This window comes from Geotrypetes seraphini, chromosome 8 (genome assembly GCF_902459505.1).
Source record: "Geotrypetes seraphini chromosome 8, aGeoSer1.1, whole genome shotgun sequence".
In the NCBI taxonomy this organism is placed as follows: Eukaryota; Metazoa; Chordata; class Amphibia; order Gymnophiona; family Dermophiidae; genus Geotrypetes; species Geotrypetes seraphini.
In genome coordinates, this window is record NC_047091.1 from 131,101,037 (window position 1) to 131,114,244 (window position 13,208).

At 40.5% G+C, this 13,208-nt stretch overlaps 1 protein-coding gene across 10 annotated transcripts in view; it reads left to right on the top strand.

Annotated features, from left to right (window-relative positions):
* SPECC1L (sperm antigen with calponin homology and coiled-coil domains 1 like) overlaps window positions 1-13,208 on the top strand; it is a 170,460-nt gene that overhangs the window by 51,523 nt on the left and 105,729 nt on the right. The gene's annotated exons all lie outside the window — the stretch shown is intronic.

A 13,208-nucleotide genomic window follows, 5' to 3' on the forward strand; every position in this document is an offset into this window, starting at 1 on the left:
AAATTCCAGAGTTTAATTACACATTGTGTAAAAAAAATATTTTCTCTGGTTTGTTTCAAATCTACTACTTAGTAGCTTTATCACATGCCCTCTAGTCCTAGTATTTTTGGAAAGCGTGAACAAGTGATTCAAATCTACCCTTTCCATGCCACTCATTTTATAGACCTCTATTATAACCCCTTGAGCCTTCTCTTCTCCAAGCTGAATAGACCTAGCTGTTTTAGCTTTTTCTAGCCTTTCCCCATAGGTAAGTCATCCCTTCCCTTTTATCATTTTTGTCGCCCTTCTCTGTACCTATATCTTTTTTGAGATCCGACGACCAGAACTGCACACAGTATTTGAGGTGCGCCGTACTGTAGAGCGATACAAGGGCATTTTAACATTTTCATCTTTGTTTTCCATTTCTTTCATGATATTTCTTAACATTCTATTTGCTTTCATAGACGCCGCTACTGCACATTGAATCGAGGGTTTCAACATGTCCTCAACGATGACATCTAGATCATTTTTCTGGGCAGTGACTCCTAATGTAGCACCCTGCTTCATGTAGCTATAGTTTGGGTTCATCTATCCCACATGCATCACTTTGCACTTGCTCACATTAAATATCATCTGCCATTTTGATGCCTAGTCTCACAAGGTCCTCTTGCAATTTTTCACAATCCTCTTGTGATTTAACAACTTTGTGTCATCAGCAAATTTAAATATCTCACTAGTTATTCCCATCTCTAGATCATTAGTAAATATATTAAAATGCAGTGGTCCCAGCATAAACCCCTGAGGGACCCAACTATTTACCCTACTCCATTGAGAATATTGACCATTTAACCTACTCTCTGTTTTCTGTCTTTCAACCAGTTCTTAATCCATAATAGGACATTACCTCCTATCCCATAACTTTCTAATTTCCTCAAAAGTCTTTTATAAGGTACTTTGTCAAATGTGTTTTGAAAATCTAAATACACAATATCCACCAACTCACCTTTATCCACATGTTCATTTACCTCTTCAAAGAAATGGAGTGGATTGGCACGGCAAGACTTCACTTGACTAAATCCATGTTGACTTTCTCTCATTAATCCATGCTTATGTATATGTTCTGTCATTTTGTTCTTTGTAATAGTCTCTACCATTTTACCCAGCACCAACGTCCAACTCGCCTGTCTATAGTTTCCTGGATCACCTCTAGAATCCTTTTTAAAAATCAGCATCATGTTGGCCACCCGCCATTCTTCCAGTACTATGCTGGATTTTAAAGAAAATTTACAAATTACTAACAATATCTCTGCAAGTTCATTTTTCAATTCTGTCAGCACTCTGGGATGTATACCATCCAGTCCAGGTGATTTGCTACTGTTCAGTTGTCATATTGACCCAATAGGTCTTCCTTTGATATAGATTTGTTGGAGTTTCTCCGTTTCATCATAATTGAATACCATTTCTTGCACCGGTAACTCCCCCATATCTTCTTGGTGAAGACTGAAGCAAAAATTGAATTTAATCTATCCATTTTGGCCTTGTCTTCCCTGAGAGCACCTTTTATCCCTCAGTTGTCTAGAGGTCCAACTGATCCTCTTTCCCAGCTTCTTGTTTTTAATATACCTAAAAAAATTTTTACTGTGTGTTTATGTTTCCAGTACAATCTTTTCAAGGTCTCTCTTTTCCTTCCTTATTAGTGCCTTGCATTTGACTTGCCATTCCTTGTTGCAACCTTTGCAATGGGTGTGGAGATGGTTAGTTAAAAACTTGGAAGGAGATCCGGGTGTGACAGACCAGATTCCATTGTGCGGCCATATATTATTTGGGCCAGGGAGTGAGAATGCAGCATTTGCACAATGGGAGAAGAAAGGTATATGGAGACTAGAGCAAGCATTGAGGGAAGATGGGGCCCTACAAGATTATGAAGATATACAGAGAAGGGTTGATGCCAGGTGGGGAAATAGATTTGTGAACTATCAACTTAAACATAGTAACATAGTAACATAGTAGATGACGGCAGATAAAGACCCGAATGGTCCATCCAGTCTGTCCAACCTGATTCAATTTAAATTTTTTAATTTTTTCTTCTTAGCTTTACCCAGTACTGTGCTTGGGTTCCAACTGCCGAAATCTCTGTTAAGACTTACTCCAGCCCATCTACACCCTCCCAGCCATTGAAGCCCTCCCCAGCCCATCCTCCACCAAACGGCCATATACAGACACAGACCGTGCAAGTCTGCCCAGTACTGGCCTTAGTTCAATATTTAATCTTATTTTCTGATTCTAGATCCTTTGTGTTCATCCCACACTTCTTTGAACTTAGTCACAGTTTTACTCTCCACCACCTCTCTCGGGAGCGCATTCCAGGCATCCACTACCCTCTCCGTAAAGTAGAATTTCCTAACATTGCCCCTGAATCTACCACCCCTCAACCTCAAATTATGTCCTCTGGTTTTACCATTTTCCTTTCTCTGGAAAAGATTTTGTTCTACGTTAATACCCTTCAAGTATTTGAACATCTGAATCATATCTCCCCTGTCTCTCCTTTCCTCTAGGGTATACATATTCAGGGCTTCCAGTCTCTCCTCATACGTCTTCTGGCGCAAGCCTCCTATCATTTTCATCGCCCTCCTCTGGACCGCCTCAAGTCTTCTTACGTCTTTCGCCAGATACGGTCTCCAAAACTGAACACAATACTCCAAGTGGGGCCTTATTAATGACCTGTACAGGGGCATCAACACCTTCCTTCTATTGACTACGCCTCTCTTTATAAAGCCCAGCATCCTTCTGGCAGCAGCCACTGCCTTGTCACACTGTTTTTTCGCCTTTAGATCTTCGGACACTATAACCCCAAGGTCCCTCTCCCCGTCCATGCATATCAGCTTCTCTCCTCCCAGCATATACGGTTCCTTCCTATTATTAATCCCCAAATGCATTACTCTGCATTTCTTTGCATTGAATTTTAGTTGCCAGGCATTAGACCATTCCTCTAACTTTTGCAGATCCTTTTTCATATTTTCCACTCCCTCTTCGGTGTCTACTCTGTTACAAATCTTGGTATCATCTGCAAAAAGGCACACTTTTCCTTCTAACCCTACAGCAATGTCACTCACAAACATATTGAACAGGATTGGCCCCAGCACCGAACCCTGAGGGATTCCACTAGTCACCTTTCCTTCCTTCGAGCGACTTCCATTAACCACCACTCTCTGGCATCTGTCCGTCAGCCAGTTTCTGACCCAGTTCACCACTTTGGGTTCTAACTTCAGCCCTTCAAGTTTGTTCAACAGCCTCCTATGAGGAACTGTATCGAAGGCTTTGCTGAAATCCAAGTAAATTACATCTAGCATATGACCTCGATCCAGCTCTCTGATCACCCAATCAAAAAATTAAATCAGGTTCTTTTGGCACGATTTACTTTTTGTAAAGCCATGGTTGCCTCGGATCCTGTAACCCATTAGATTCAAGGAAGTACACTAGCCTTTCTTTCAGCAACACTTCCATTATTTTTCCAACAACTGAAGTGAGGCTCACCGGCCTGTAGTTTCCTGCTTCATCCCTGTGACCACTTTTATGAATAGGGACCACATCCGCTCTCCTCCAATCCCCAGGAATCACTCCCGTCTCCAGAGATTTGTTGAACAAGTCTTTAATAGGACTCGCCAGAACCTCTCTGAGCTCCCTTAGTATCCTGGGATGGATCCCGTCTGGTCCCATCGCTTTGTCCACCTTCAATTTTTCAAGTTGCTCATAAACACCCTCCTCCATGAACAGCGCAGAATCTACTCCATTTTCTCGTGTAACTTTGCCAGACAATCTCGGTCCTTCTCCAGGATTTTCTTCTGTGAACACAGAACAGAAGTATTTGTTTAGCACATTTGCTTTCTCATCACTCTCCAAATATTGGTTCCCAGCATCTTTTAGCCTAGCAATTCCATTTTTTATCTTCCTCCTTTCACTAATATATCTGAAATAATTTTTATCTTCCTTTTTTACATTTTTAGCCATTTGTTCTTCCGCCTGTGCCTTCGCCAAACGTATCTCTCTCTTGGCTTCTTTCAGTTTCATCCTGTAGTCCTTTCTGCTCTCCTCTTCTTGGGTTTTTTTATATTTCATGAACGCCAACTCTTTCGCCTTTATTTTCTCAGCCACTAGGTGGAGAACCATATCTGCTTCCTTTTTCTCTTGTTTTTATTGATTTTCTTCACATAAAGGTCCGTAGCCATTTTTATCGCTCCTTTCAGCTTAGTCCACTGCCTTTCCACTTCTCTTATGTCCTCCCATCCTAACAGCTCTTTCTTCAGGTACTTTCCCATTGCATTAAAGTCCGTACGTTTGAAATCTAGAACTTTAAGTATCGTGCGGCCGCTCTCCACTTTAGCCGTTATATCAAACCAAACCGTTTGATGATCGTTACTTCCCAGGTGAGGACCAGATCCAATATTGCTTTTTCCCTTGTGGGTTCCATCACCATTTGTCTGAGCAGAGCCTCTTGAAAGGCATTCACTATCTCCCTACTTCTTTCCGATTCCGCAGACGGAACATTCCAGTCTGCATCCGGCAGGTTGAAATCTCCCAACAGCAGAACCTCCTCTTTCCTTTTTTTTTTTTTTTTAAATCTTTATTTATTATCAATTAATTACAGACAAAGAATTAACTTTGAAAAGAAAATTAGAAAAAATATCATCGATATCATTGAGACACAAACTTTCCACAAACTTAATATATAGTCCACAATTGGGAGAACAAAGTAAGTAAATAAACCCTTCCAGGAAAAAGGGGAACAAATACAAATTTAAAGAATAGAGCAGTTAACCTCGGCTAATATTAACAGACGTGAATAAACCTGTACTTCCTAATGAGCATCGAAAATCCCTTTCCCTTCTAGGAAAAATCGCAGCTGTTCTGGTTCAAAGAAAATATACTTATTTTGTTGGTAATTTATAAGACATTTACAGGGAAACCTCAACTGAAAAGAAGCTCCCAAAGAAATAACCTTAGATCTATATTGAATAAATTCCTTCCTTCGAATCTGAGTCCATCGTGAAACATCAGGAAAAATATAAATTTTTCCCCCCAAATAGAAATTCTGCTTCAAATTAAAATATAATTTCAAAATCATGTCCTTATCTTGAAGAAAAACAAAAGATACTATCAAAGTAGCACGACCCAGAATTTCAATTTCAGATGATTCCAGTAGCTCAGAGATTTCTAACTGTTCTTGTTCTTCCTCTTCTTTCTTTTCCATCATAGTTCTTTTAAGGAAATAAAGTTTTTGTATAGGAGGGATATTAGACTCTGGAATTTTCAATATGGAAGTCAAAAAATTTTTAAAGATCTCTCTTGTAGTCATAAGTTTTGGTATAGGAAAATTCAGTAGCCTTAAATTCAGGCTCCTATATTGATTTTCAAGATTTTCAATTTTCCGTAGATAAAAAGTTTTATCTGTAACTTGTTGTTTATTAAAAGTCTTGACTTCCAGCATAGTTTGTTCAATCTCCCCAATTTTCTGGTTTTGCAGTTGAACCTGAGATTCCAATTGATTAATTTTCAATGGGAGCCCAAGTGTTAAAGAAATAACGTTGCTACATACCAAATGAAGATTTTCAATTGCTGTCCAAAGAGAGTCCATGGTTACCACCGGTGGTCTGAGAAGCGACTTGAGTTGGGTCAGCTGAGACAGATCTTGCTCCAGCCGCTGAACTCCATTGCGGCTTATGTCTCCTCCTGACTCCCCACCGCTTTCATTCGGTGCTCCTCCCTCAGTCGGCTTCAACAAAGTTGGAATTGTTGAAGAAATCGCCTCCAAACCTGCTAGCTGCAGCGAATCCTCCCTCCCTTCTATTCCCAGGGAGCCCTCTGATCGGTAGATCGACGCAGCCGCGTTTCCAGGCACTGGGGGAGGGTCAGGTCCTGCTGGGCTCAGCGAAAAAACGCTGTCTAAGCTGAGCCTTTCCTGCGGCTCTGCAGCAGATAAGCCCGTCGCCAAGGGGACTGTAAATGAAGTCATTACAGTCTGTCGCGGTGTGGATGTTACAGACAGAGGCAGAGGGTTAATCCTCTGCCTTCCCCTTCTTTTTGGCATTGAAAAAGAATAAAGAAAAAACGTAGTAAGTAAGAAATACACTCGCCGAAACAGGAGCTCACAAAAACGCGTCCTGCTCTGTCGCCATCTTAGTTTGTTCAGAACCTCCTCTTTCCTTCCAAACTTTTGGATATCCACAATCAGATCCTTATCAATTTGCTGCGATTGAGTCGGAGGTCTGTAGACTACACCCACGTAGATAGAAGTTCCATCTTCTCTTTTCAGAGCAATCCATATCGCATCTTCCTCTCCCCAGGTCCCTTGCATTTCGGTTGCTTGGATATTGATCTTTACATAGAGAGCTACTCCTCCACCTTTATGACCATCTCTGTCCTTCCTAAAAAGATTATATCCCGGTATGTTTGCATCCCATCCATGTGATTCACTGAACCATGTCTCTGTGATAGCGACAATATCTAGATCTGCCTCTAACATCAGGGCTTGCAGATCATGAACTTTGTTGCTTAGACTGTGAGCATTTGTGGTCATCGCTTTCCAGCTATTTTTCAGCGATAATCTCCTTTTTCGTATGGATTTTTGTGTCGTTTCACTTTCTGTTGCAATACTAAGAAATGAGTTGCTGATATTGCTTATGTTGCAGTCTTTACTACTATCACATCTTTTCTTTTGCTGGGGGTGGTCTCTATAATTGTCCTTCGTACATACACAACCCCCACCTTCTAGTTTAAATGCCTAGTAAAATATTGTCTAAATTTCTCTGCAAGGTTTCTTTTTCCTGCTGTAGTAATATGTAGCCCATCAGTGCAATATAGCTTCTTGTCCTTCCATGTATTTCCCCATCCTCCTATGTACCTGAAGCCTTCTTGATGACACCAGGCTTTGAGCCATCTATTAAAGTCCTCTGTGTTTTTCACTCTTTGCTCTCCCTTTCCATATGCAGGCAGTATTTCAGAAAAAGCTAAAGTCTTTACAAAAGGTTTCATGCCCTCACCAAGCTTCCGAAAAGCTTTCTGTGCTGCAAGTGTGGAGTTGTTGGCCAGGTCGTTTGTTCCCAGATGGATAACAACATCAGTGTTAAAATCCTTAGTTTCTTCCTTAATTATAGTCAGTATTTGCCTGGAACTCCTGGTAGCTGAGGATCCTGGAAGACATTTCACTATTTTGGTCTCCTCGCCCTGTGTTCCAAGGTTAATGCCTCTGATGATGGAATCCCCCAACAGTAATAGTTTTCTGTTTTTGGCTTTTTTATTTGTGCTTAGGGTGCACTTGTTCTCTTGAGTTACCTTCATTGGTTCCAGTCCCACCTCCCTTCTGTTTTCTTGAGTATCACAGCGCACTAGTGGAGCGAAGGAATTCTGTAGAGGTAATATTAGTAAAGGTGGATGTTTCTGTGTTACATGTCGCAGTCTTCCTGAGCCTACTGTGACCCATTTATTCCTGGGCTGTTTTATTCTTTGAGGTAGAGGTGGTAAGTTGGTATGATTTTGTGGAGTGATGGAAGCTGCTTTAATTGTATTCAATTCCTGTTTAAGTTTGCAGAGCTCTTCCTTAATACTAGCAAGTTGAAGACAGATGGGGCAAGCCTTAAGCCTCCAAACAGTATGTCTTGGAATTAAAGCACCACAGTGATTGCATAGAATAAAGGTCATCTTGATTGGTTGTGAAGTGACTTGATTTGAGTAGTCCTGATTATATGGGTCTCTATATATGAATAGTGGTCCCTGGGGGTTGGTGGGACTATAAGTCTTACCCTTATTCCTATGAAGGGAAAGAGAAAGAGGAAATAAGATTTAACAGAGGAAAGAGAAGGGTTTATTTTTTTTGTGCTTTTTTTTTTTTTTTTTTAGTAAGAAACAGGGATGAGAAGAGAAATCAAGCAGATATAATGCTGAAAACCAGTGAAAAGAGCAGAATATGAAATGCAGAGCAACTTATCTTATTGAAGTTCACAGGGCAGCCTTGTTCACAGCACTGTCCCAAAGATAACTTAAACACTATTTGGCACCTTAGATCAGGAGCAGTTGGGTAAACATATGGGAGTGCAATTGTGTAAATTTTTCAGGGCAGATACTGAGAAGGAATAGCTATAAAGCATTCACCAAGCTATTACCTTGCAAAGAGATGGGTCAATATAATAGGGGGTAGGAATTGGAATTGGAATTACATCTGCCTTTGGGGTCTTGGAACATGATAGCTAATATCTATGGCTTCCCAGAGTTGACACGCAGTACTGCTTTGCAGAAATGCTATTACAGGGTTATGTACCAGGTTATTCTTGCTTAAAAACAACTTCATTATTGGGGGGGGGGGGGGGGGTCTCTCAACTGCTCAGTGCCTTAAATGTGGGCAGGCTGAAGGAACTTTTGGGCACATGTTTTGGTTTTGTAACAAAATTCAGCTAAATTGGAAAGATATATTGCAGTTTGAGATGAATGCTTATGACCGAAATACAAAGTACTGTGGAACAACTGGTGTTGGATCTACCAGGGGCTTATGGATACATGGCCAAGGCATCCAGGATGTTCTGTCGCAAGGTGTGTGTGGTGGCTCACATGAGCATTTTACAGTACTGGACTTCTTATGATCCTCCCAAATTTTTGCATTGGTGTGCTAAACTTCACAACTTGGCTTGCTGGGAGATGAAGGATGCCGCGCTGAACTTCACAACTTGGCTTGTTGGGAGGTGAAGGATGCCAAGGGTTCCCGCAAGGGAAAGTCATCTTTATGAAGGTGTGGGAACCGTTTTTGCAGATTCTACATTGGAGAGGTCGTAGCCTCTTATTAAATGAGTTCTGACTGTTTGAAAGGGGGAATAGAATACGTGGATTAGTTCTTGACCAAAGGACAAGCTTTGTGGAGTGGGGTAGGGGAATAGTTGGGGGATAAGGTGTTTTGTTTTGATTTTTAACTACACATGTGTATAGCAGCAGGTGTTTCGGACATTTCATTGGAATGATAATGTTTAAGCTATGGGTGTTGCATATAATTTGAGAATGATCTTAAGGTAATGTCCTGTGTAAGCTGTTCATAATAATAAGAAGCGAGGAGTTACTGAAAAAATGATGATGATTACCACTGTATTGTTTGAATATGCTTTAATATCATAATGCCATGCACAGTCATCAATAAAAATTGTTTCACACTAAAACATACATTTATTCAAATATATTCAGTAAGTCCACTTTACATATGAAAACTTATCTGTTCACCATAAAGTAGCACTGCCACTTGTCAAGCATTCAGTTAAAAAAATAAAAAGCAAAAAAAAAAAAAACCTGCTTCCAGGGTAGTTATATGGGTACACAATCAAAAACATCACTTCTAAGACTCCGCAGAGTTCCCCGATTTTACTGGAAGGGGCATGGCTTCAGGAAGAAGCATGTGTTGATCCAGGATCCACTATGACTACGAATCCTGCCAATGTTGGGTTGCATAATTCAAGAGAGCATCTCACTTCAGTTGAGTAATCCTAGTGGCACCAAACTACCCCAAAAGACCCTGGTATGCAGACCTAATTCGACTCGATGTCAGTGCTTTACTGTGGCTTTGCCATGCAAAGAAACTACTAATATAGGTCTGTTAATAATGGCAAATCTGGCTCCCTTTTGTCTTATGGCATAGTGTTTAAAAAGGACGCACCTGAGAAGCCGTGGTAATTCAGGTTCAGTTATTTCAATCTTCTCCAGGCTAGAAAGTGTTCCTCGGTTGCTTATGTGAGGGTTTGGAGACTCTTTGAATTGTAATGTTCAGGCAGGTTTCTACTTTGTTTGTGGCTCATATTTTATAATTTCTCCAATAAGGTCATAGCAAAGGCAGCAGGAACCCTAAAGGTTCAAATAGTGACTCTGGCTTTCTTTTGAGATTATTTGGAGACACTTCTTTGGCAGCTCCTCCCGAGCACTAAATAATTTTTAAAAGGCAAAATGTGTATAAGCCCCCTATTGAAACCTACTTGTCCTGAATGGACTCTTAACTTAGGTCCCTTTTTACTAAGTCGTGTGGCCAAGTGCCACGTGGCAAAAGTTCTGATGGTCATTTAATTCCTATGGTCATCAGAGCATTTACTGACCCAACCTGCACTGTTGGTCTTGGTAAAAGGGGGATGGGTTCTAAGAGCTCTAGGTCAGGGGTAGGCAATTCCAGTCCTTGAGAGCCACAGGAGGTCAGGTTTTCATTATATCCACAATGAATATATATGAGATAGATTTGCATCTCAAGGAGGCAGTGCATGCAAATCCATCTTATCAAGTTTCAAGTTTTATTCAAATTTGATAATCGCTTATATATAATTTACTAAGCGAGTTACAATTAAATATAAAATAAACATACAATTTAACGTACAACTTAAAATGGGTTAGACAGACAGACATATAGACAAACTTGAGAACATAAGGAAAAAGGGAGAAAGTTACAAAGTTAATGTTTTTCATTTAAAAAAAGAAAAGAAAGAAGCCATGAATGGAAGGTACATGAGGAAAGGTAAAAAAATTTATTTTTTTAAATATATAAATGGTGTTTGGTACGTTAGTTATAAGTCATTTAAAGATTAAAAGCGTCTCTAAAAAGGAAAGTTTTCAGATTGTTTTTAAATCTATTAAGATCTTTTTCTTCTCTTATATGTTGTGGTAGGTTATTCCAGGTCTGAGGGGCCATTACTGAATATATGTCATGGCGTCTAGTACCAATAACTTTTAAAGAAGGGACCGATAACAGCCTTTGAGCTGTGGAACGGAGAGAGCGTGACGTATTATATGGAATGAGCATCCGGTTTATAAATTGAGGTTCATTTGTGGACAATGTTAAACACTAGAAACAGGATTTTATAGGTTATACGGTGATTAACGGGGAGCCAATGCGAATCAATCAAAAAGGGAGTTACGTGATCGAATTTTTTTCCGTTGTGGATGATTTTAACAGCGGAATTTTGAATTATTTGTAAACGTTTCTTTTCCTTTTGAGTGATATTTAAAAATAGTGAATTGCAATAATCGAGCTTAGCAATAACAAGTGAATGTATTAAAATATTTAATGATTTAGGTTCCAAAAACTTGGACATAGAACGGATCAAATACAAGCGGTAAAAACAGCATTTGACAACATTACTAATATGATCGTGATACAATAGTTTGTCATCGATAATAATCCCAAGCATTTATTGTGGATATTCTGAAAACCTGACCTGCCTGTGGCTCTCGAGGATCGGAATTGCTTACCCCTTTTCTAGGTAAACCCTTAAAAAAACCTAACTCTTAAAGATCTTACCTTGTAAACAGTATTTTTTTCTAGCTATTTCTTCAGCTTGCAGAATTTTGGAGTTAGAAACCTTGTCTTGTAGAGATCCATTTTACATTCAGTCATAATACATATATTTTTCACTAATTTCTGTATTTCATTTATATCAATTTCACAATCTTGCCTCCTTTTGCAGAGAAGATTGTGGAGCTTCCTTTCAGTTTTAATGCGCTACTTGGAAATACCAAATTATTTTTTAGACAGATTGTCCTGTATTGTGGGAGCAATAAAGGATCAGGTGACTTCAAATCCACTATTGCAATGTATATTAAAGATATGATCTTTCTGTTTTTATTTTAGTGGGTTAGCAAGTTCCTCAAGGTCTTAGCATTCCATAAGGTAAAGCTACCTGTTGGGCAGAGTTGTACACAGTAGCACCAGATGATATTTATAGAATGGCAACTTGGGTCCTTTCTGTGTACTTCTATGAAACATTATAGGCTTCAAAAACAGGCCTGTTTTTGGGAGCAAAGAGTTGCTTGTTCCCACCCATCTTAAGATTCTGGACTGATCTGGTGGAGACAATAAGGAATTTAGGGGGTCTTTTACTAAGGAGTGCTAGCTGATTTAGCATGCACAAACGCGTCCATAGAATATAATGGGCGTGCTAAATCAGTTAACATGCCTTAGTAAAAGACCCTCTTAGTTTTACCTGCTAATTTTCTTTCCTTGAGTTCCACCAGACCAGATCAGCTTCCCACCCTGTTTTTTTTTAATGAATGTTTAGGTTGATAGTTTTCTTACTATTTCTGGTTAAAAAAAAAGAAAGCATGAAATTTTTTTGCAAGTTTATTTGGGATTTGGGAGAAAAGGTGGATTTCTACAAAGACTTTCATAGTCACCATTACTTTGTTATTGAAATACTAAAAGGCTCTATATCTGCAGGGAGCCCTTTTAGGATGGGATTCACAACTGTCTCCATTTGCTGGTCTGCAGGCACAACCCATAGTTTTGGACTGGTCTGGTGAAACTCAAGGAAAGAAAACTTAACAGGTAACGCTAATTGGTAGATTTGTCATTAAAATGGAAGTCCTAGTGGAAACTCAGGCAACCACAAAGCATCATTTTAGCTTATATGTATTCCATCATTGCCAATAAAGTACATTTAAAAAATTGGGTCTGCCTGGCTTTCTGTGAGTACTATAATAACTAGAATGCCTAGCCAAAAATGTAGGTGTTTGCTTAGCTGGGTCTGATGACCGGCTATGTGTACCTAATGTTGGCTAGATGTGTGGTTGTGGTGGTGGCGGCAGCAGTGGGATTCTGTCCAAAAAGGCTGTGGGAATCTGAGAGTCTAGCTGTTTGAGCAAGAGCCACACTAGCATTGGTGATTGTTAAGATTACACTTCCCCTCTCCCTATCCATGGTTTCGGCATTCACGGTTTCGAGTATTCGCAATTTTTTTCCTAGGCCCCCCTAGAGAATCACTCGGAGGCAGCCCGCATCGACCAGAACCGGCCCTGGGACTTGGATCGGTGCAAGGAGGGGGGCGATCGGAGGAGGAGGGGGGATGATCAGAGGAGGAGGAGGCGAGCAGCCGTCCCAGGAGCACGGACCTTACCTGGTGGTCTAGCGGTGACGCCGGGCAGGAGTGATCTTCCTACACTCCTGCCCCGTGCAGAGCCATGCTGTGCACCCATGCTGTGAGTTCCTGTGAGTGTAGGAAGATCGCTCCTGCCCCATGTCACCACTAGACCACCAGATAAGATCCGGGGGTGGGTCAGAGTCCGGCCAAATGTTATTCGCAAATTTTCCTTATTCGCGGGCCAGCTCTGCCCCTAACCCCCACAAATACGGAGGGGGATGGGGAGTGTATTATAAAGGCTTGTGGCTAGACAGGGATGGGGAGAGAGAGTACTGTCATGAACTAAGTGGCAGATCAGGAGTCTGA